This window comes from Silene latifolia, chromosome X, assembly GCF_048544455.1.
Source record: "Silene latifolia isolate original U9 population chromosome X, ASM4854445v1, whole genome shotgun sequence".
Taxonomy (NCBI): Eukaryota; Viridiplantae; Streptophyta; class Magnoliopsida; order Caryophyllales; family Caryophyllaceae; genus Silene; species Silene latifolia.
In genome coordinates, this window is record NC_133537.1 from 324,831,075 (window position 1) to 324,853,037 (window position 21,963).

Sequence of the window (21,963 nt, forward strand, 5' to 3'; positions counted from 1 at the left end):
GGGAGTCCATTTTTATGGATTTTATCGTGGATTTAGCGAAGAGTCAACGGGGTAATAACATGATATGGGTTATAGTGGATCGTCTGACCAAGTCAGCTCATTTTGTGCCAATGAAAGATACTTGGACTAAGATATAGTTAACTATGGCTTATCGGACAAACGTGGTTCGATTGCATAGAGTGCCTAAAGACATAGTGTCTGATAGAGATTCGAGATTCATTCACGGTTTTGGAAAGAGTTGCAGGAGTCTATGGGAACTACCTTAAAGATGAGTACAACATTTCATCCTACGACAGATGGCCTGACGGAGAGGACCATCAAGACTCTAGAGAATATGTTGCGAGCTTGTGTTATGGATTTTGGTGGTAGCTGGGAACAGAGGTTAGATTTGATTGAGTTTTCCTACAACAACAGCTATCACACCAGTATTGGCATGGCGCCATTTGAGGCTTTATATGGGAGGAGGTGTAGGAGTCCGATTTGTTGGGACGATAGTGTTGAGGCAGTGGTTTTGGGACCAGAGATGGTGCATGAGATGGTGGAACACATTAAGTTAATCAGACAGAGGATGAGAGCGGCCCAGGATCGACAAAAGAGTTATGCAGATATGCATCACTGAGATATAGAGTTTCAGGTTGGGGACAAGGTTCTTTTGAAAGTGTCTCCTATGCGTGGGGTCATGAGATTTGGTAAGAAAGGGAACCTGAGCCAGAATTTTATAGGACGATATGAGATCTTAGATCGTGTGGGTGAGGTTGCTTATCGATTAGCTTTACCGCCTGATTTGGATAGAGTGCATAATGTGTTTCATGTGTCTCAGATGCGGAAGTATGTTAGTGATCCATCACATGTGTTAGAGGTTGAGAACATCGAGCTGGATGAGTCATTGTCTTATCTTGAGGTGCCAAAACAGATTCTTGATCGGAAGGTTAGGAAAACTAGACATGGTGAGACAATGTTGCTTAAGGTTCTTTGGTCTAACTATGAGGTTGAGGAGGCTACATGGGAGGCGGTAGGGGCTATGAGGGAGTGGTACCCGTCTATGTTTGATCAGGTATGTATGGTTACGAGGACGTAACCTTGTTTCTTTTAGGGGGTAGGAGATGGTCGCATAGAGTTTTTGCATGTTTTCATAGAGTTTTGTATGTTTTATGTTGGTTTTGGTACAGTTAGTAGTTGCCTTGAGTCGGGTTGAGTTTTGTTTTGAGAGGTGGGAGTTTGGTATTGAGTTTTGTTTATGTTGTTGTGTCGGGAAGGTGTCGGTGTATTTGTTCTTGTTTCTGGTTTGAACTTCGGGGACGAAGTTCTTTTTAAGAAGGGAAGACTGTAATACTACGGTTTTATGTGTGTTGGGTACTCTATCGAGTGGGGCTTACTCTGTCGAGTAAGTAGTTTTTGACGCAAAACAGTAGTCTGCCTGTAGGGTACTCGATCGAGTAAGTTGGATACTCGATCGAGTAAGAGGCACTCGATCGAGTAAGTGCCTTACTCGATCGAGTGAGTGAGTTTACGAGCTGAGTTTTGACGGGTTTTGTTAATGATGCAATCTTGGTATATAAAGACGTCTATCACTTTTCTTAAATCTTTTTATCATTCTAAAAACCTAAATTGAAAGAAAGAAGTTACGTAAGTTGATTCATCGCATCATTAGCAAATTTCCAAGGCTAGGAGAGTCGGATCATCGTGTTCTTTACGCCGTTGTGATCCTTGTGTCGAGGGTAAGTTCCTTATACCATTTATGTTGGGATTCATTGGGTTCCCTTAAAACCCTAATTGGGTAATTTGGGAGTTTTGGGGGTATATGTGATTATGGTAGTAATTGTATGCATGTATGTTATAGGAGGAGGTTTCGTTGAGGAAAGATTCTGATTAGCTGCTAAGACCGTCTGTGGTGTTTGCTTTCCAGGTAGGGTTTTCCCTACTCAGTATTAATTACATAAGTGTGGTTGGTGATTACTGTTGTTGTTGTTATCGTATTGGCATTGGATTCTGATTTGGTGGTTATTGATAGTGTAGTATAATTATTGTTCTATAACTGTCTGTGATCTTCGGGGCGCCTCCCTGGCTGAGTGGAGTCGCTTGCGGGAGTGGCTTCACGCCCTTGGTTCGCCCTCTATGGAACCCGTCACAGGAGGGGATGTGCACATTAAGGAAACTTGGGTTTATCGCTCAGTGGTGATGAGCGGGGATTTGGTGGGTACGGCTGCGGTCCCCCACTGGCGGTGTGGAGTACTTGTTGCGATGGGTACTCTGGCAAGACTACACACTTTAGTGTGTAGTCAGTTGTGTGGAGATTGGTTATGGAAACTGGAGAATTGTCGTGTTGTTGAGCTGTTTTGGCATTTGTTTCATTGTGGCTTTGTTTTATGTAACCAGTACTGATCACGGTAATTGTTTTAAATACTGTGGTGATCCATTCGGGGATGGTGAGCAGTTATTGATCAGGTATGATATGACGCGTATGGGATAGCTGGAGTGAGTCATCACGTGGCAGTTAGAAGTCTTCCGCTGTGTCAGACGATGTTTTTTAGTTTTGATAGTTTTATCAGTAGACCGTTTTGAGAACCTTGTATTTCAGTTTAACAGTTTTGGAGTTGACATGTAATCACTTTAAACCGTATTTACTTTTAAGTATGTTTCGTTATTTTCTTATGATTATCATTGCCTCGGGTAACCGAGATGGTGACGTTTCCATACCTTAAGTGGTCCTGTAAGGCACTTGGAGTATGGGGGTGTCACATTATCGTGCGATAAAATATTCCCTTTAATCTTTGGGGCATATCTTTATTGCATAAAAACCCTGAAGCACTCTTCCATTTCAGCCATCCCGCTTTAATTCTGTGAACCACATCTCCGTCTAACTCCCCATCTTTTTGAATAATAGATCCTAGATATCTGAAAAAATCTGACCCCTCAACAACATTCTCATCGAAAATAATACTCCCCACCTCTGTCGATCTCGACCCCGCCAAGTTAGTGAGCTGACACCTCAAATACTCGATCTTACTCCTGCTTAGCCTAAACCCACGAGTCTATAAAGTATGCCTCCACAATTCCAACTTTCTCTCCACCCCTTTTTTCGTCTCATCAATCAACACAATATCATCTGCAAACATCAACACAATATTATTATGAGATTACTTTATAATAATTTATAATACAAAACAATACAAAGGGCAACAAAACAGGAGAAAACACAGTTTATAAATCGAGTACACTTATTATAAGAATAGATACAAAGTTAAATAATAAAGAGTCATTTTGTGTCATTATTAACAACATAAAGATAATGAAAACGCATAAATGGATACAAATTAGTGTTATATCAATAACTTATTTAGAAACCATCTCGGATCTTTCAAATTTTTTTGTTAGTTAATGGCAATTTATATGGTTGAAATTGTTGGAATATGTGTCCTCAACAATAGTGCGATCAGATGTTTAAATCTCATATTAAGAATACGTAAGAGATGATTCATTATATAGTCAACTGATCATCATTAATCGGTAATGATTGGGTAACTAGAGTTTGACATTACTGTCGTTTGACGGTGGTGGTCAGTTGATCCCTTAAGGTCACACCTATAGGACAATTCCCTTAATGGACAAATTGATTAATTGTATGACGATACAGGTTTATCAATTCCTTAAAATTGAACAATTTACTTGTGAGAGAGAATATTGATATCTTATTATAATGGGACTAAATAAGATTAATTTTAGTAATTGAAATACTTTATTACTAAAATTGATTATTGTTTGAGAAACAATTGAGATAAGAATGAATGGTTAATTATAATTACAAGATGTTGTGAATTATAATTAAATGACCCATTTTATTTATGTGATCAAGTATCACTAGTCAATTTGTTGTACGTAATTTAATTAATTTATAAAATGATATTTATGTGATAAATATGCATTAGATTAATTAATAACATGTAACATATTACATGTGACATGTTGTGTGACAAATGACAAATTGACAAAATAAAATGGTAGTCCATTTTATGTGTTGGGCCGAAATGGAGGGAGTATTGATAGATTATGGTTGTTTTATTTTATTTGATAAAATAGCATGATGATACCTACCTACAACTAGCCTTACACCTACTCTTACATATCTTACACATCCATTTCTTGTGAAGACAAAAAGGAGAAAGTAAGATGCCCTCTTTGGACTACTCCATCCGCCCTCCTCTTTCTTTTAAAGAGATTTTGGTTCTCTTATCATTCATTCACAATATACTACATGCAAAATATTCTCTACTTCTCTCAATCTCTCTAAAATAAGTTTTTTAGAAATACAAGAATTTGTTCTTCCATTCTAATATCAAAATAAGATTACTAGTATATTAATAGTGATAATATTAGAATTAATTTTAAGGGTACTAGTGTATTAATCTAGTTAATTAGTATACTAGTTTAAGAGATTAGTCTTGGGTGCAATCTAAGGAGGATCTCTACTTTGAGATTTTTGGAGGATCATCCAATATATTAAGCTCAAGAACAAATAAGGAAGGTGACCTTATTTGTGCCCTATATTTCGGACCTATATACAATGTAAGGGGACATTGTTTTTCCTTATAAATCTCTTATTTTGTTATGTATGCACTAGATCTAAAGAACAAATAATTAAGAAGTTAATTAGTTCACTATTAGAGGAGTCTAATAAGAGGTATATAAACCTAACAAGTGATATCAGAGCATTAGATATTGCATGCATAATCGCTTATTGTTTTTCCGAGTTAAAATGTTAACATATAAAACTAAAAATTTGTGATTTATAAGTGTAGGTCACGAAATAATTATACATGTTATATATTCTGGTCCTAAAACTTTCAATTGGTCTCTCTTGTGACGGGTTATCATTTGTGGCGGATATTTTGTGAGATAAAATGGTAACAAAATGGGTTAGTGGAGAAAGGGGACCACATGAATAGTGTTGCAGAGAGAGAAAAAGTGGGTACTTTGTGAGGTAAAATGGTATCCGTCTTCAGCTTGTGACGGATATGTGCCGTCACAAACAAGAATTTGTGTAAAACTTTTTAGGTCATTTTTATGATTTATGGAAATTTATTGCTCATTTTAATGATTTTTAGTGATTTTATTACATTTTTATGAGTAAAATGAACTTTTATTCACTAAAATAAGTTAACCTTCACTAATGGGGGTGATATTTTAGTATGATCTCACATGAATATTTTATGTATTGCTTGTAAAATATCATATTAACATGATTAATATTTCATGATTTATGAATTTTTAGTGTAAAAATAGCATAAATGGAGGTTAAATGACTAAAAATGGTTAAACTTACTCTCTGACCTTGAAAATTTTATATGACCTCAAATGCATATTTTATAAGTTGTGTGTAAAATGTCGTATTAATTTGATTAATATTACATGATTTATGATTTTTGTGAGATAAAAATGGATTAAAAGAGGTAAAGTGGTTACAAATAGTTAAGTTTTGAAATAGGTCATGAAAATTTAATTTGTTGTCACATGCATGATTTATAGAGTGTATGAAAATTTTGAGATGAAATGATCTCATTTAGCATAATTTATGAATTTTTAGTTTAAAAATGGCATAAATAGTGACTATTTTAGCATAAATAGCTAAAACGAAATGCATGGCATGAGAAAATTATTTTAGGTTTCATAAATATCCCACTAATCATATATAAGGTTGTAAAATTGATTGGATTAATTTTTGTATACTTTAGATGTTTTAGAGATAAAACCGATAAAATACAACTATATTTTCTCAAAATTAATTCGAAAATTTTAACCATGATTTTTGATATTATGAGTGTCATGGAATTATTACAGAATGTTCAAAAATTTAAAATTTGAAATTTGAAATTATTGTAATTTAATTTGGATTTGTTTCATAAATATTATGATTTTAAGGTAAAAAATGAGCATAAAATTAAATCAAGTTGAATTATTGTCAAAAATTTAGTGATGACTAATTTTTGAGTCCTAAGAGTGTTAGGATAATTAACTTGAGCTTAGATGTGATTTAAGTGTTAATTTGTGATTTTAAGAAGTTATTATCACGCATTTCCATAAAAGCGGGTTATATATACGATATAAGTTAAATAGGGCGATTAGGCACATAATTTGGCATAGTAGATACATATTATAATGCTCATATTTCAATTGTTGAATGTCTTTTATTTATATAATTTTGAATTATGTAATTTTATCTTAGTATGGCCTTAGTTTTAATCGATATTACCCGTAATGAAAGGGAATATTGATTCGGTTGTAATTTAATGTGATCTCGTATCACTTTTATTTTTATTAATTTTTCCATTTTACAAATGTATAATAGGAATATTTTTGTATTTTTATTGTTATTTGTAATTATGGAATTGCTTCAAGACGGTGCCATTCGGAGAGGATGTCTCGACAAAGACATTGTTCTTGGAAGGCGTGCCACTTGAAGATTCAAGGGACCAAAGGAGTTAGTTTCCGAATATGTAATAAATTATTTGATTTTCTATTTTTAGGAAAGTCATACTATGAATTTTATTATTGCTTTGCATTTCTTTTAATATGTTGCATGCATTGCCAAATCGCCATAACAACACATGTATTTCATATCGAGTCATCGACCGTGTCAATTATAATTATCGTAGTTCACTACTTTAGTTCACTTAAACGTGATAGATAATAAATTGACAAGACCTCTCACTAATTAATAATTGAGAATTAGCCTTACCAAATAGTATAAACCATGAGTCCCAATTTCATAAGGAAGTAGGCTCGGCTCACCGGGGTGCTATACTTGTTACGTTGGGTAATAAAATGTTATTACATCGAAATTTGGATTGAACTCAACGGAAGTATTCGTGACCGTAGTCGCATGTGTTCCGGGCTAAAGATAAATATTAGAGTAATTTTATCAACCGAGAATTCTAGAAGTAGAATCGATTAAGAGGTTAATCCACCGAGTTATATTGATAAGGGATTAATCGGCTCGCCGTGCCCGAGTTAATATGAATTTGGATCTCGGAATCATTTATGATAGTTGGGTAGAGGTCACTATATAAATGTTTAAACACTTGTTTAAAATGTTTACAAGTATTGTTAAAACGACAGATGTTCATTAATTCCTTCACTTCCTATTTTGTAGTCAAAATCGTTTTCTCAATTGCAATGACAACTCCAATTTCATCCGCAACCACTAGCTCCAACAAGCTCACCAATGTGTCTTGGCTCTGATCCTTCATGGATCGTTGTAAGTTAGAAAAGAATGGTCCAATTTCGCCGATTGGGACGCGCAACTTCGCTTGGCCGCGGAAGGTGACGACAAGCTTCGTTACCTTACCGAGGCATCTCCCGCCGAACCTAATGCTAGGTCTACCACCACCGCTAGGCAAGCCTATGAGGCTTACCAAAGGAGTCGGCCGCGATTAAAAATGTGTTGATCTTTGCAATAGAGGCCGAACTCCAAAGAAGTGCTATAAAGATTAGCACCGCTCATGAGATCTACATGAAACTTGTGAACAGGTTTTCATGAGCTCCACGGGTCATACAATATGAGGCGGCTTCCGCATTCTTTAATCTCAACATTAAGGAGGGCCAAAAAGTTAGCCCTCATGTGCTCAAGTTGATGGGGCATGACCTTAAAAATGCATAAGGTGGAGATTCCCGAGGAACTCGTGACTGATCGGATTCTTCATTCCCTTAACAAAATCAAAGCATATGTTCAATTCCGGGTTAATTTTAATATGCAAGACAAGAAAGTTTCCCTTGATGAGTTGCACAAAATGCTTGTGCAAGCCGAAAGGGATATGGGGCTAAGTGTTAGCTCCACCAAAGATGTGCTCAATGTCAATCATAAGAGCAAGGGAACTTTCAAGAAAAGTGGGAACAAGGGAAAGAAGCGAACTCCCAACAGGAACAAAGGTAAAGCTTGTGAAGCTAGTTCCTCCAAGCCCAAGTACAGTGCCTCATCCGGGGACAAGTGCCACTACTGTTGTGGTGTTGGGCATTGGAAGAGAAACTGTTCAAAATACCTTGGCGACATCAAAGCTGAAAAGGTTATTCCAAAGAGGTATATGACTATCCCTATCTTTTATGTTTCAATCTCAACTTTGGTATGTTGATACATGTTGTGATGATTACCCTTTTTATTGTAATTAGGGCATCCTAGCAAGGACAAGGGCAAAGAAAAGCAAGCTTGAAGGATCTTGAGGGAAGCTAGAGGTAGCCGCCCATGGAGCTAGATCTATGGAAGCTTGACTTTATATTTCTTTGTCTTTATTTTCATGTTGAACTTTGAAATTTGTTTGTATCCTTTAAACACGGGTTGTATTTTGGATATTGGTGACTTGGTTTGCAACCCAAGTCACTTACTTTATTGTATCGTTTGTTCTAAAATTTATCTTCATACACTACTTGCATAGAGAAACGTAATATTTTCGACTTAAATTGATCAAAATAGACAATTATAATGATTTGATCATTATAAGTCCATAAGCTATGAATTTGATTCTCCTTATGCCATTGTTATTTAAAGTAACAACTTACTTATGTAAGACCAATTATAAAGTTGTGATGAGCTATTGAACTCATAAAGTAGGGAATTTGCGATACAAAACGGACACATTATTCTAAATGGATGGTCAACCAGAAGATACCTAAAATAGAGAGTCTATTTAACAGATGACATGGATAAGACTCGCATATTACATGAATCAAACTGTCATGATAGAGATGGCCTTTTGTGAGCTAATGCATTAATCTAGAAAAACTCATAATACTCCACCATATATATGTTTGTAACGCACAAAACTATCTCTCAAGAATATAGATGTATTTCTGAGAGATAGAGTGGGAGTAGATTGGATCGTCACAAACATGTCTTATAGTGTTATTTTGTGAAAGTAATGGAACTATAATCTATAAAGATAGAGTGGGAGTATAGTTCAGTGGGAGTTTAGCGCACATGTCTTACTGGTTAAAATATTGCTTTGTGAAAGTGATAGTATTATGACCTTGTTACATACGAGCCATAACATTACAATCCGAAAAATTGTTACTCAAGAGTAGATTTACTTTAAAGCGAGGGTCTCTTTAAAGGTAAATAGAGCTTTAGAGTACTTAAAGCATAAGATTGACATGAAGATTTTGATCAAGATAAATTATGTTAGGAATTGCCACATTTCATTTTGATGAAGGATGACAAATGATATTAAAAATACGCTTTTCTAAAATGGGAATTTAGAGAAGCACGTGTTTAGAACACAAAACCTTAGATAAAGATCTAAGAATGCTAACATCTTATGCGTAGCTTTCCTAAGTGATCCTAGAATGGTATTAAGCAAGCATTAAAAGATTATACTTTTTCGTTCATGTGATAATTGAGAATGGTTTCATTCACATGATTGAAGAATCATGATTATACATGAAGTTAAGTGGGTGCTAGAAATATTTCTCCATGTCTTATATGTTGATGACATATTACTTATTGAGAATAATGTACCAATGCTCTCTTCTCTGAAAGAGTGATTGGAGACTTGGAAAAGGTGCAAAGTGTTCTAGATTTTGAATCTATGTGAGAGAATTTTGGCATAGAGTTGAGAGTCTTATGAGGATAAGATCTTAAGTATCTGTTGTACATCAACAAGGTTGAATAGGTTATTCATGTTGATGGAAGTGGAATCACTATGATAGAGTCATAGTCCCTCACCGAACCTATTAAGTTGTTGATTACATGAAATCGTTTGCTAATGTTTCCGCCATTAGAATGATCATGTATGCCAACAGACGCACATGCTATGATGTGACATATGCCTAGAGCATGATAAGTCAATAACAAGATAATTGCCATGATATGGCTTGTGAAAGCCTTAAAGAACATCCTTGAGATTCTTGAGAAGAATTATGGATTCGTTCATATGTTTGGATGATAAACTAAGTTATATGTTGAAGGGTTGCACAAACTTTAGTTTCCAAACCGAAAGGGATTTGTTGAAATCCTAGGATGTCTTATTAACTTAAGAGTAAGATATTAGAAAAGTAATTTAGTTTCGCGCATTGCAAATTCTAAAAAGGGAATCTAAGTAAATTGTGATAAAATGGTCAACGTAGGGATTAAGTGTGAATCCCTTTACAAATGACTTTATCACATGTTATGCGATAACAGTGGGAGCATCTTTCAAGTTAAAGAGTCCAAGTCTAGTAAGAAGACTAGACAAATACTTAGAGATGAGTTCAAGTTATTAGAAATAATGTTGAATAGAAAGAAATAGCAATTGACAAAGTTGGAATATATGGATATAGGGTATATCCACTTGCCAAGCTTTTATTGCATTTCGACTAGTGTAAAAGGTACACTAAAGATTATAAGATATGAAGTAGTAATAGTGTATTGACTATTCATATGTGATAATCGCATTTATCGTTTGAGTTTTATTAAAACTCACCCATTACTTTGTTAAATCCAAATGGGTTATAGAGACAAATTGAACCCCATTAAAGTGAACTGGATTGACATGGTATTCGCCCCTAGTTACTTATATGAGGTGACGTCTCGAAGTGACTAGAGTGTGATGAGATTGATGGAAAGTTCAAGTGCCATAGAGTCATACGGGATGACTAGTCGATCACATAGGCAGACTGTATGGGACACTCTGTCGGACAGTGACCACTTATAGAGTTCTGGTAATTCATATAGCTTGGTTGTGGCAAGAGCTGCTATAGTATTCTTATGAGTCAATTCTTTTGACTAGAGACCATTCGCCCAAGTTGGCACAAATCTCTGATTAGCTTTGATTTATGCTCTACGACTGTCGTAAATGAGGTCAAATGGGTATATTTTGGGTTATGATGAACTGTGGCTGAACAAAGGGAATAGTGAGATAGGAATTGTCCATCCCCTTGTCAGGGTTGTTTGAAATCTCAAGGCCACTCGAGGAGTAGTGAACTGGAAATGCGTGGTCACACTCGGAAGGTATCAATGGTAGATAATTCCGGTTAGACAGTTACTCTCCAGATCGAGGAAACCACTCAAGATATGATCAAGTGTAAGTACGACCTGCGAGACACCTTGCATTGAGTGGGAGATTGTAATAGGACAAGAGAATTGGTGACGCACACTTGTCTCAACAATAGTGCGATCACATGTTTAAATCTCATATTAAGAATACGTAAGGGATGATTCATTATATAGTCAATTGATCATCATTAATCGGTAATGATTGGCTAATTAGTGTTTGACATTACTGTCGTTTGACGGTGGTGGTCAGTTGATCCCTTAAGGTCACACCTAAAAGACAATTCCCTTAATGGAAAAATTGATTAATTGTATGACGATACAAGTTGATCAATTCCTTAAAATTGAACAATTTACTTGTGAGAGAGAATATTGATATCTTATTATAATGGGACTAAATAAGATTTATTTTAGTAATTGAAATACTTTATTAGTAAAATTGATTATTGTTTGAGAAACAATTGAGATAAGAATGAATGGTTAATTATAATTACAAGATGTTGTGAATTATAATTAAATGACCCATTTTATTTATGTGATCAAGTATCACTACTCAATTTGTTGTATGTAATTTAATTAATTTATAAAATTATATTTATGTGATAAATATGCATTAAATTAATTAATAACATGTAACATACTACATGTGACATATTGTGTGACAAATGACAAATTAACAAAATAAAATGGTAGTCCATTTTATGTGTTGGACCGAAATGGAGGGAGTATTGATGGATTATTGTTGTTTTATTTTATTTGATAAAATAGCATGATGATGCTTACCTATAACTAGCCTTACACCTACTCTTACATATCTTACACATCCATTTCTTGTGAAGACAAAAAGGAGAAAGTAAGATGCCCTCTTTGGACTACTCCATCCGGCCCTCCTTTTTTTTTTTAAAGAGATTTTGGTTCTCTTATCATTCATTCACAATATACTACATGCAAAATATTCTCTACTTCTCTCAATCTCTCTAAAACAAGTTTTTTAGAAATACATTAATTTGGTCTTCCATTCTAATATCAAAATAAGATTACTAGTGTAGTAATAGTGATAATATTAGAATTAATTTTAAGGGTACTAGTGTATTAATCTAGTTGATTAGTATACTAGTTTAAGGGATTAACCTTGAGTTCAATTTAAGGAGGATCTCTACTTTGAGATTTTTGGAGGATCATCCAACATATTAAGCTCAAGAACAAATAAGGAAGGTGACCTTATATGTGCCTTATATTTCGGACCTATATACAATGTAAAGGACATTGTTTTTCCTTATAAATCTCTTATTTTGTTATGCATGCACTAGATCTAAAGAAAAAATAATTAAGAAGTTAATTAGTTCACTATTAGAGGAATCTAATAACAGGTATATAAACCTAACAGAAATTTGATTATGAGTAAGTTGACATTGTTTAAACATGAATAAGGGGTCTACACTAGAGAGTTTTGATTGGGATGTATATTTAGCATTATCGAACATGAATAAGGGGTCTACACTCTAGAGTGTCATTGGCCAATTCTCAATCGCAAATTATACTATGAGACCGTTGTATGGTGTGACGACATAAAAATGACCATTTTATGGTAAAAAATTAGAATTTTATATTAAAAAGTTGCCACCACTATTTTATTATTAACAGTGACCACTTTTTAAAAACAAACAATTTTTACATAAAATGTTCATTATTTCTTATAAATTGGTCACTTTTATCAGTCTTATCATACAACGGTCGCACATAATAACTACGCAATCTGAATTGAAACCACAAGCAACACTTTATATACTTTTTTATGATTTAGTTTAATAAATAGTAAATCATTGTTTTAATAAATAGTAACTCACGGTTGGCACACAAAAGTGTGAAAAAATTATTTTAAAATCGAATTGCACGGTATGTCGTTATTTATTTATATTTGTAGTGTAGTTAATCAGGGAATTTTCAATGTATGTGGATGCTCGGTTACTATTTGAAAAACGTATGAATTCTGAACTATGATGCAAAGATTAAGTTGGTGGATTATCTCATGTTTTCGATTCATAAAATTTGGAACTTTCCCAAACTGATGGAAAACGAGGCGTTCAGAGTGACTATGAACGAATTTACATATTGGGCTAAATCGGGGTCGAGATATTTCAATTTGGTTTTTTTTTTGTTGAGCTATGTCGAATTCCTATCATCAACGTGTGATAATTCGGTTTTTTTTGTAGTACTGATTAGTTTATTAACATAAATATTTATTCATTTTTACAAGTTATGATCAATAAATTGAAGTTAAATTCTTCACATATGCTTATGAATATTTTACTCATATTTAGATATTTCAGGTATATACACATATTATTTTAAAATAACTTTAAAAAATGTTTACAAATATACCCGTGTAAATTTACGCGGGTCTTAAGCTAGTTTTTGTGATAAATCATATACATTTCATAAATTCACCAAAACTCACAATAAATTGAAACCCTAAAATTCCGAAATTGAAGTGAAAAGTTGAGAAATTAACCTTCAGTTTCGAGTATCTCTCGTAAAGCTTCATGTACAGCGCTTCCATCTGCAACTAACACCAAAAAACAATAAATTGAAAAGAATAATAGATTGCTAAAAAATGGTAAAGTTTGAAAGGAAAAGTGCGATCACATGTTTAAATCTCATGTTTAAGAAAAGTTATCTCGTGGCATAATTTTTTTTCCAAAATTATGAATAAGTTTTTCCCGTGGCTAAGCAAAATTTAGTCACGAATTATAAATTCCCGTGGCATAATTCGTGGCGCAAGTGACATTTTGTTGTAGTGTCTATCGGGTTGGGTTTGCTCGAACTCGAATCATGTCACTTGGGTCGGATCGGATCAGACTTGCCAGCTCTACCCCTCCTATACAAAAAACAAACTCTCAAACTCACTTGTTTACATATGTGACTAACTCTCAAACTCACTCTTTCTCCTCTAAAATCCTTCTTCTCCCCATCGGCTCCATGGAACTAATATACTCTCTCATGACATATATACACACGATCCAACGGTTCCAAATTAAACTTTACAATCTTCCACAACCCAAACAAGTGGGAAACCTCAAACTCAATATTTCAAAATTCAAACCTCTTATAGATAAAGACGCTTCTAATTCCGGTAACGTCGGTGGAGTTCTGATCCCAAATGATTCCAGTGGAGATTCCGAGTGCTGTTCTAATCAAGATCCTTCCGCCGGAGATCTCAACCGACTTTCTAACAAAGAAACCACCGGAGATCTCAAAAACCGTCCCGATCACGAAACCGCCGGTATGACGAAGAAATTTCCGCCGGTGATATCAACCGTCGTTCGAACAAAGAAATAATCGGAGATCTCAAAAACCGTCCCGATCAAGAAACCACCGGGGATCCGAACCGCCGGTATGATGAAGAAATTTCGCCGGTGATATCAACCGCCGTTCGGACCAAGAAATAACCGGAGATGTCAAAAGTCGTCCCGATCAAGAAACCGCCGGAGATCCTAACCGCCGGTTTGACCAAGAAATTTCCGCCGGTGATAACCTCCGTTCGGACCAAAAAATAACCGGAGATCCCAAAAGCCGTCCCGATCAAGAAACCGCCAGAGATCCGAACCCCCGGTCTGACAAAGAAATTTTCGCCGGTGATATCAACAGCCGTTCGGACCGAGAAATAACCGGAGATCTCAAAAGCCCTCCCGATCAAGAAACCACAGGAGATCCGAACCGCCGATCTTACAAAGAAATTTTCGCCAGTGATATCAGCCGCCTTTCGGACCAAGAAATCGCCGAAGATATCCAAAGCCGTGATTCCACCAGAGATCCGAACCGGCGATCTGACCAAGAAATTTCCGCCGGTGATATCAATCGTCGTTCGGACCAAGAAATTTCCGTCGGTGATCTCAATCCTACCATTCATAAAGTGTCATCTCCTCCGCACGACCGTTTGTATCAAGATGATACTTTCCGACGTCTCAACAGCCGTCCGAGTCGAATGATAAAATTTCAAATCCGGACGGCCGTAACTACCAGGATGATTCCACCATCCCCGTCCTCATGGGTTCATATTTCTAAGGATAAATCCTTATGACTGTCCCCACGCTCAAATCGGCTCAAATTGCAAATCGGAAACGATTGTGAGTGTTCTTTCGCAAAGCTCAACCTTACCTGTCCTGGTAACACTGTTTCTTCTCCCGGTAACCCTGTTGATCCGTACGTTCACATCCCGGTACTTCATTCGCAAGCATTAAGCATCTTTGGCATAATTACATCCAATAACAAGGGATAGGGATACTGAATAGAAACAAGAGAAAGGGATACTAAAGTCGCTATGTGGGGTCTTATTATTGCTATATTGAATCTTGTGGTGGATTCTTCGCATCGCTTTTTCGACTCTGGAGAACGTATGGTGCGTCTTCTTTAGTGGATGGCTGCTGTTTTTATTCTAGTATTAGTGCTTCTCGTTTTTGTGCTGTTAGGGCTCCTTCGCTGGCGAGTTGGAATGCTTTTGATGCCACGACAACCCGAGCCTTGAGGACATACCATTATCTGAGGTTAGATATATGATCATCATTGTTGTACCAATCTCTGTATTTGTCTACCCTAGGTGATTCTCTCTCGCATTTTTAAAAAACGAGCACGCACTAAATTTTTAGAAGCATCAACAAGTAATATAATGAACGATCAAGTCGCGAAAAAATAATACAGTTTCATGAGACGATCAAATTAATTTGATACTATCTAAATCGTAGTCGTAATAAACCATATATAGATATATCTAGCTCTGTACATCACATGAGTTCTGCGGTTGACCATGCTTCCGTTTTTCAAGTTAATTGCAAATGGAAACTTGACATTGACACCCTCACGGGTATTGTAATTCTCACTTCATAATCGGAATTTCTCCAACATCGACCCTGAATAATTAATTTGAACTCCACAGCTTGGCTTATCGCCAAATCTTTGGTTGTTGACATATAATAATTTATGATTATAAATGAGCTCATGGATCTGAAGTCCATCCATTGACTTGGAGTCAATCGAAATTACGAATATTGGAAAATAAAACTGTATAGTTTGCATTATCGAGTCATCATCATGTGCATTTATAGATTAAGTTCATTGCATATTAATTAGTTTTAATATATATAAATTATTATTGTATTGTTATATAACTGTTGTTTAGAATTACTTTTATATCATATGCATGAACATGTTTTATAATATTGTTTTAAATGTATAAATGTGGAAACGGAGAAATACTCTGATATACTCCAACGAGGATAACTCTCTCTAGTAGGCTCTTAAATGATCATCATATGACGATGTATGATCAATTGAGTTTTGGGAACTTATGATTATATATGAACCTATAAGACACGATTGAAAGGTTAACGTGATTATTTCTAAAAATGGAATATTCAAACTCCTGAAAAGTTTACTTGAATAATTATTGTCTGAACCTGAAGTTTGAGCATATTAGAATTTAGATTTGAATGAGCTTCTTACTAAACAGGTGAAATTAGTTTATGGTCTAGAAGTATCATAACGATTAGAATAATTTAGTGGAAATCTACAATGAAAATGTCAGTCTATACATATATAGTTTACCAAAGAAAATAGCTCAAAAGAATTAGATAAATTATTCAATAATTATCGGATTGATTCTCCTTAAGACAGCGAATTAAGGAATGATGGCTACACTCATTTTCTCTTCGACTAGGTTTTTTTGTCCCAGCGGGTTTTTTCTAGCAAGGTTTTTAACGAGATAGTACTATAAGCTCATTATTACGCTATAGTAATGGTAATCATGATTGTTGAGATGAAAATTATTCTAGCTAGACATATAATATGATGTCATCAATTGAGAAGAACAGTTATTATAAGGGCAGAAGTATTGATTCAAGAGTCAACATGAGACAATGTTCAGATTATGAGTTGCGAAACAATATGAAGATTAAAATTATCAAGAATTTGAATATAGCAAGTTTATCGACTACGATGAATTCTATTCAACAATCAAGAAGTAATGTCAAAGCATGGATCATTTCAAGCTACATCAAGTTATGTAATTATCATGAGGAGTAGCACGCGCTATACTCTTTTTCCTTAACCATGATTTTGTCCCACTGGGTTTTCCATAGAAAGGTTTTAACGAGGCAGATTGTTATGCGTATTTGAAGATTAATGTACTCTTTTCTTTTCTAGTGTTTTTCCCAAAGGGTTTTACTAGTAAGGTTTTTAATGAGACATCTTCTTCAGTAATGGACATCTAAGGGTGAGTATTTTGAAATATTATTATATATGAATGTTCATATCTTGGAATTTTCTATAGTGTATTATTTTATGGAAACTCTACCTCATTGTATGTGTATATATACCCCTCATAAGAGAATAAGCATATAGTTTTGTCTCTCTGATATTCTCTCTAACTTTCTCTACAATTCCCTCCTCCCTTAATTTCACAACAAAGATTAGTTTTTATTTTACTTTTGGATTGATATCATCCAATAACAAGTTATTAATTAATTTAATATCTTATATATTATCTCTTATTTTACATATTAAATAATTTATTGCTTTAAAGTCGTTTGGAAAACTTGAGCTATCTGTAATCGTTCCAAAAAAAACTTCATTTAATAATACAGATAGATATTAGATAAGATAAGATAAGATAAGATTATAGAGTTCATTTATGAGTGTTTTTGCATATGCCCTGTAACTTTGTACGGGTATAATTAGTATACTTGGTCTCTTTTAGCACACTTGTACAAATTTATTTGGATAGAAATTTAAAAAAAAAAAGATTTTTTTTTTAATTACACAAATTCTCATCTGTGACGGACACTTTTCATCACAAACTTGTGACCTCTTACAAACTGCAAAGTGGCTAAGACCTTATGTTTTTTATTATTGTAACTGCATTCGAACATTTGTTGTCTATATGTCAGATTTTACTCCGCTGAGCAATGAGATGTTGGATTATTCTATTGACTCTAGGCTATAGCGTTTCCTTGAATCCGCCCCCAATACAAACTGTAGACAAGTCTGATATTAACTTGAAGGTGAACAAATAATTAAGACGGAGGGAGTAGACAAAATTGATAAACCAAGATGAGAAGCATCAACGAGTAATATAATGAACGATGAAATCGAAAAAAATAATAGAGACGAGCTATTTAATTTGAAACTAAATTGTAATAAACATAGGTCTAGCTCTTTGTATATCACATGAGTGCTACGGTCGATCATGCTTCCATTTGTGAAGTTAATTGCTGATGAAAACTTGACGTTGACATCCTCACGGGTATTTTAATGCCCACATCATAATGGGATGTTTTGTGACGTGGTTCACTAATCCAACATCGACCTTGAATAATTAATGTGAACTCCACATACAGCTTGGTTTATGGCCTAAACTTTAGCCATTGAATAAACCGTAGCATCTTGGAGGTTGGAAGCCCTAATGCTTATGTCCAATTGAATGGTCTTACGTTCTTCGGACATTGCGTAAAAAGGGTCCATCTTTGTTGAGGAAAGGAACTCATCACCATACTTAATAGCCACTAGAACAGGTTCCATCCTTATTAGTTGCTTAGCTCTGTTCGTTAAGTTAAGCGTTAGGTTTAGGTCCACTGACACGAAATTACGAATATTAGAAGTTGAATTGTTAGAGATTGTCAAACAAGCTACGCCTTGTGAGATAAGCTCGGTTTTGAAGCTTGGAGCACCCGGTGCTAATATCATGACTAGTAATACAAAACCGATGGCCATCACTCCCTCAGGAATCATAAATCAATTACCAGCTACCATCACTCTTTGAGTTTCGTTGTGGAATTGGTGTTGTCGTATGGCTCCATCAGTTGATGTGGTACCCGTACCCATGCTTGACTATCTTCTTTGAAATACAAGGAGAGTATATCAGAAATATAACTCAGAGTTTTAGTTTGTATTATTATTATTTTTATTGACAATGGATGTATTTATACTAATAATAATACTGTACTAAGAATCACAAGTAAGATAACAAATTAAAATTTAATTAGGAAATTGAAGGAGCACAGTTGATTGAGTTTTATTAGGAAACCTATGTGTATAAACTATAAAGATAGTATAATTTGGTACGGTGATCATTATTGATTGAGTTTTACGATTACAATAAATAGAGAAAAGGTTATGGTTATACTCAGTGTATAGAATCTCCTATACACCACGAGTAACGTAATGACACATAACAATGATTGAATATGACATAGAATCTTTGTTTACATTCATTTTGTTATAATTGGAAGCTAAAAAAGTTGAAAATCAAAATTAAAATTTAATATTTATAATTGATATCTTCCCAGTTAATGTTATTGAATCCCTTCTACCCAAATATTTAGAACTAGTGTAGAACCCGTGCTATAGCACCGCATTTTTAAGATAAAATCTATAAATAGGAGGATTCAATAAAACACAAAATTTCATGCATAAAATATATCTACTTTTAAGTTAATGTTATAATATACTCCCTCCGATCCACACCAAAGGTAACATTGACTTTTTCACACTTGTCGAGACACGTTTTGCAACGTAAATATCTTTAGCTACACATTATTAAAAATTATAAAAATTTGATATTCTTATAGCATTCATGACGGTGAATCAAACAAGATCTCACATGAATATATTTTGTCTTATAGATTAAGAATAATATCGAAGATTCTCTACGACCATGAATAGTGCCAAAAAGTCAATGTTACCTTTGGTGTGGATCGGAGGGAGTAGTAAATATAATATTAGTAAGGAGGAAAAGAGAAAGTTTACTACTGTCAGTTGAAACTAAGTTAGTCTTGTCTCAAACTATTAATAATAATACTATAATATAACTGGTAAACAACTCAGCATTAATTTTGTTTTCATAAAGGTACAATAATCTTGCATGTTGTGTTGTTTGTTGTTGTTTTGTAGCCAATAAAACAATACAGACGGAATACTATGATTAGAATTTCATATTTATTATTAAATTTACGAAAACATACCAATGAAAACATTAGTCAATGGTCAATGGTAGTTGATCAAAGATACTTTGAAAGGAAATCATTTTAAAATCAAATTTATCAATTCCTATTGGTGGGCAATCTTTTATAGATGTGTTTTTATGAAATTTCAATGTAAAAACTATTATGAAATTTCAATGTAAAAACTTAAGTCTACCAAATATGCGAAGAATTTCAGAAAATTAACATCACGATGGTTGTGTGGCGGAAATTGTTAGTGGTGGGGGATGACTAAAAGTGGAGCGATCGACAACGGTGGTCATAGGAGATGGCGTGTGGGTTGCAACTGATCGGTATGATGGTGGCTATCGAAGGTTTAGATGGGTGGCTGAGAGAGGGTGGTGATAGGGGGATGTTGAAAGATTGTAGAAGAGGAGAGGCAGGTTGGAAAATGAAAACAAATTATCCAAAATTTCTTTTTTCTTCTTTAAATTAAAAGTAACCAAAGTGAATTATACTCCTATTGGGAAGAACGTTTTGAAATATATCATAAGATATTATATTAGTATAAGATAATATTTTAAAATTTGGTAAATATCCTCTTTATAAAACAAACAACCACAGTGCTGAGTTGTCATATAGAATAAAAGAAACGAGTGAGGAAAAAACAAACAAATAAAAAATAACCGTCCCTCTGGGTTTTCCTGTGAGCGGTTTTTTCGTCCTGTTTTCCTGGTGTTTTCGTCCCACTCTTGGGACAGTAGCTTAAATGGGGAGGAGGTGGAAGAAGGAAATAATTGTTTCGATTAGGAAAAGGGCGAGAGCACTTATGATTTACAACCTTCAAATTATGATCTTATCGGTCGTTTATGGGGTGCAAAAATTGTCAACACAAAAGCCACAATTGAGACGATGTGTAAGTTATGGAGTTCAAGGAATGAGGTGAAAGGTAATATTCTGGATTCTAATTCAAAAACTTTTATTTTTCACTTTCTTGACTTTAAGGATAAGGAAAGGGTTATGGAAGGCCAACCCTGGCATTTTGACTCTTTCGTTTGGAGTCTTAATGATCCCAACACTGATCGTAATTTATGGGACGTACCCTTATCCTATGTTCCTTTTTGGGTGCGTGTGTACGACTTGCCTTTAGATGGACGAGGGGTGGAGGAAAACATTCGTAAACTGGGAAACCAGTTAGGGGTGTTTGTGAGCAAAGATTCGTCGAACTTCTCACAACTTGATAGAACAGTTCGGATTAGAATCCTCCTTGATGTTCGCTCCCCTCTGAAGAAATCTGTGGTCATTCGTATGAGGGGTGGTAAGATTGTGAATTTTTCAGTGAAGTATGAATATATTCCTCTGTTTTGCTATGGAAGTGGATCTTTGGGGCATGGTGAGAAAGACTGTGAAGACGGCCCCTATGATGAAGGGGATCATGAATTTGGGGCGTGGATTAGGGCTTCACCCTGGAAGCCAGTAAGAATGGAAGACACGAGTAAGAAGAAATCTAATGTTGGAAGGAATCTAAACAAAGTTTTTGAGACGATTGGGAAAGATGAGAAAGGGCTGGCTGTTGAAAATATGGTAAAGAAACTACAAGCAGTGTCCATCACTTCAAAATCTAAAAATATGTGTGTGGAGCAAGAGGTGAATTTTTTGAGGTTGTTAGTTTTTAAAGGGGAGAATAGAGAGTCTCCGGTAGTTGGAGGAGTGGTTGATGAGCCTAGTAAGGCTGTTGGAGTGGAGGATGTTGGAGGAAGCTCGAAAAATGGGCGACGATCTATAAAGATCACTCCTCGTAAAGTGGTTAAGGGAGCGCAGATCAACTCAAGGAAGCGGGCACGTGGGGAGCAGGATGGTAGTATTGAGGCAGCTACGAAACGTGTAAGCAGCGAGAAGGTTCCTACTGCCCTCATTATGGGGGCAGCCTCTTGTTGTGCTGGGAGTTGGAATGACGGAGGAGAAGCTAGTGAGTTT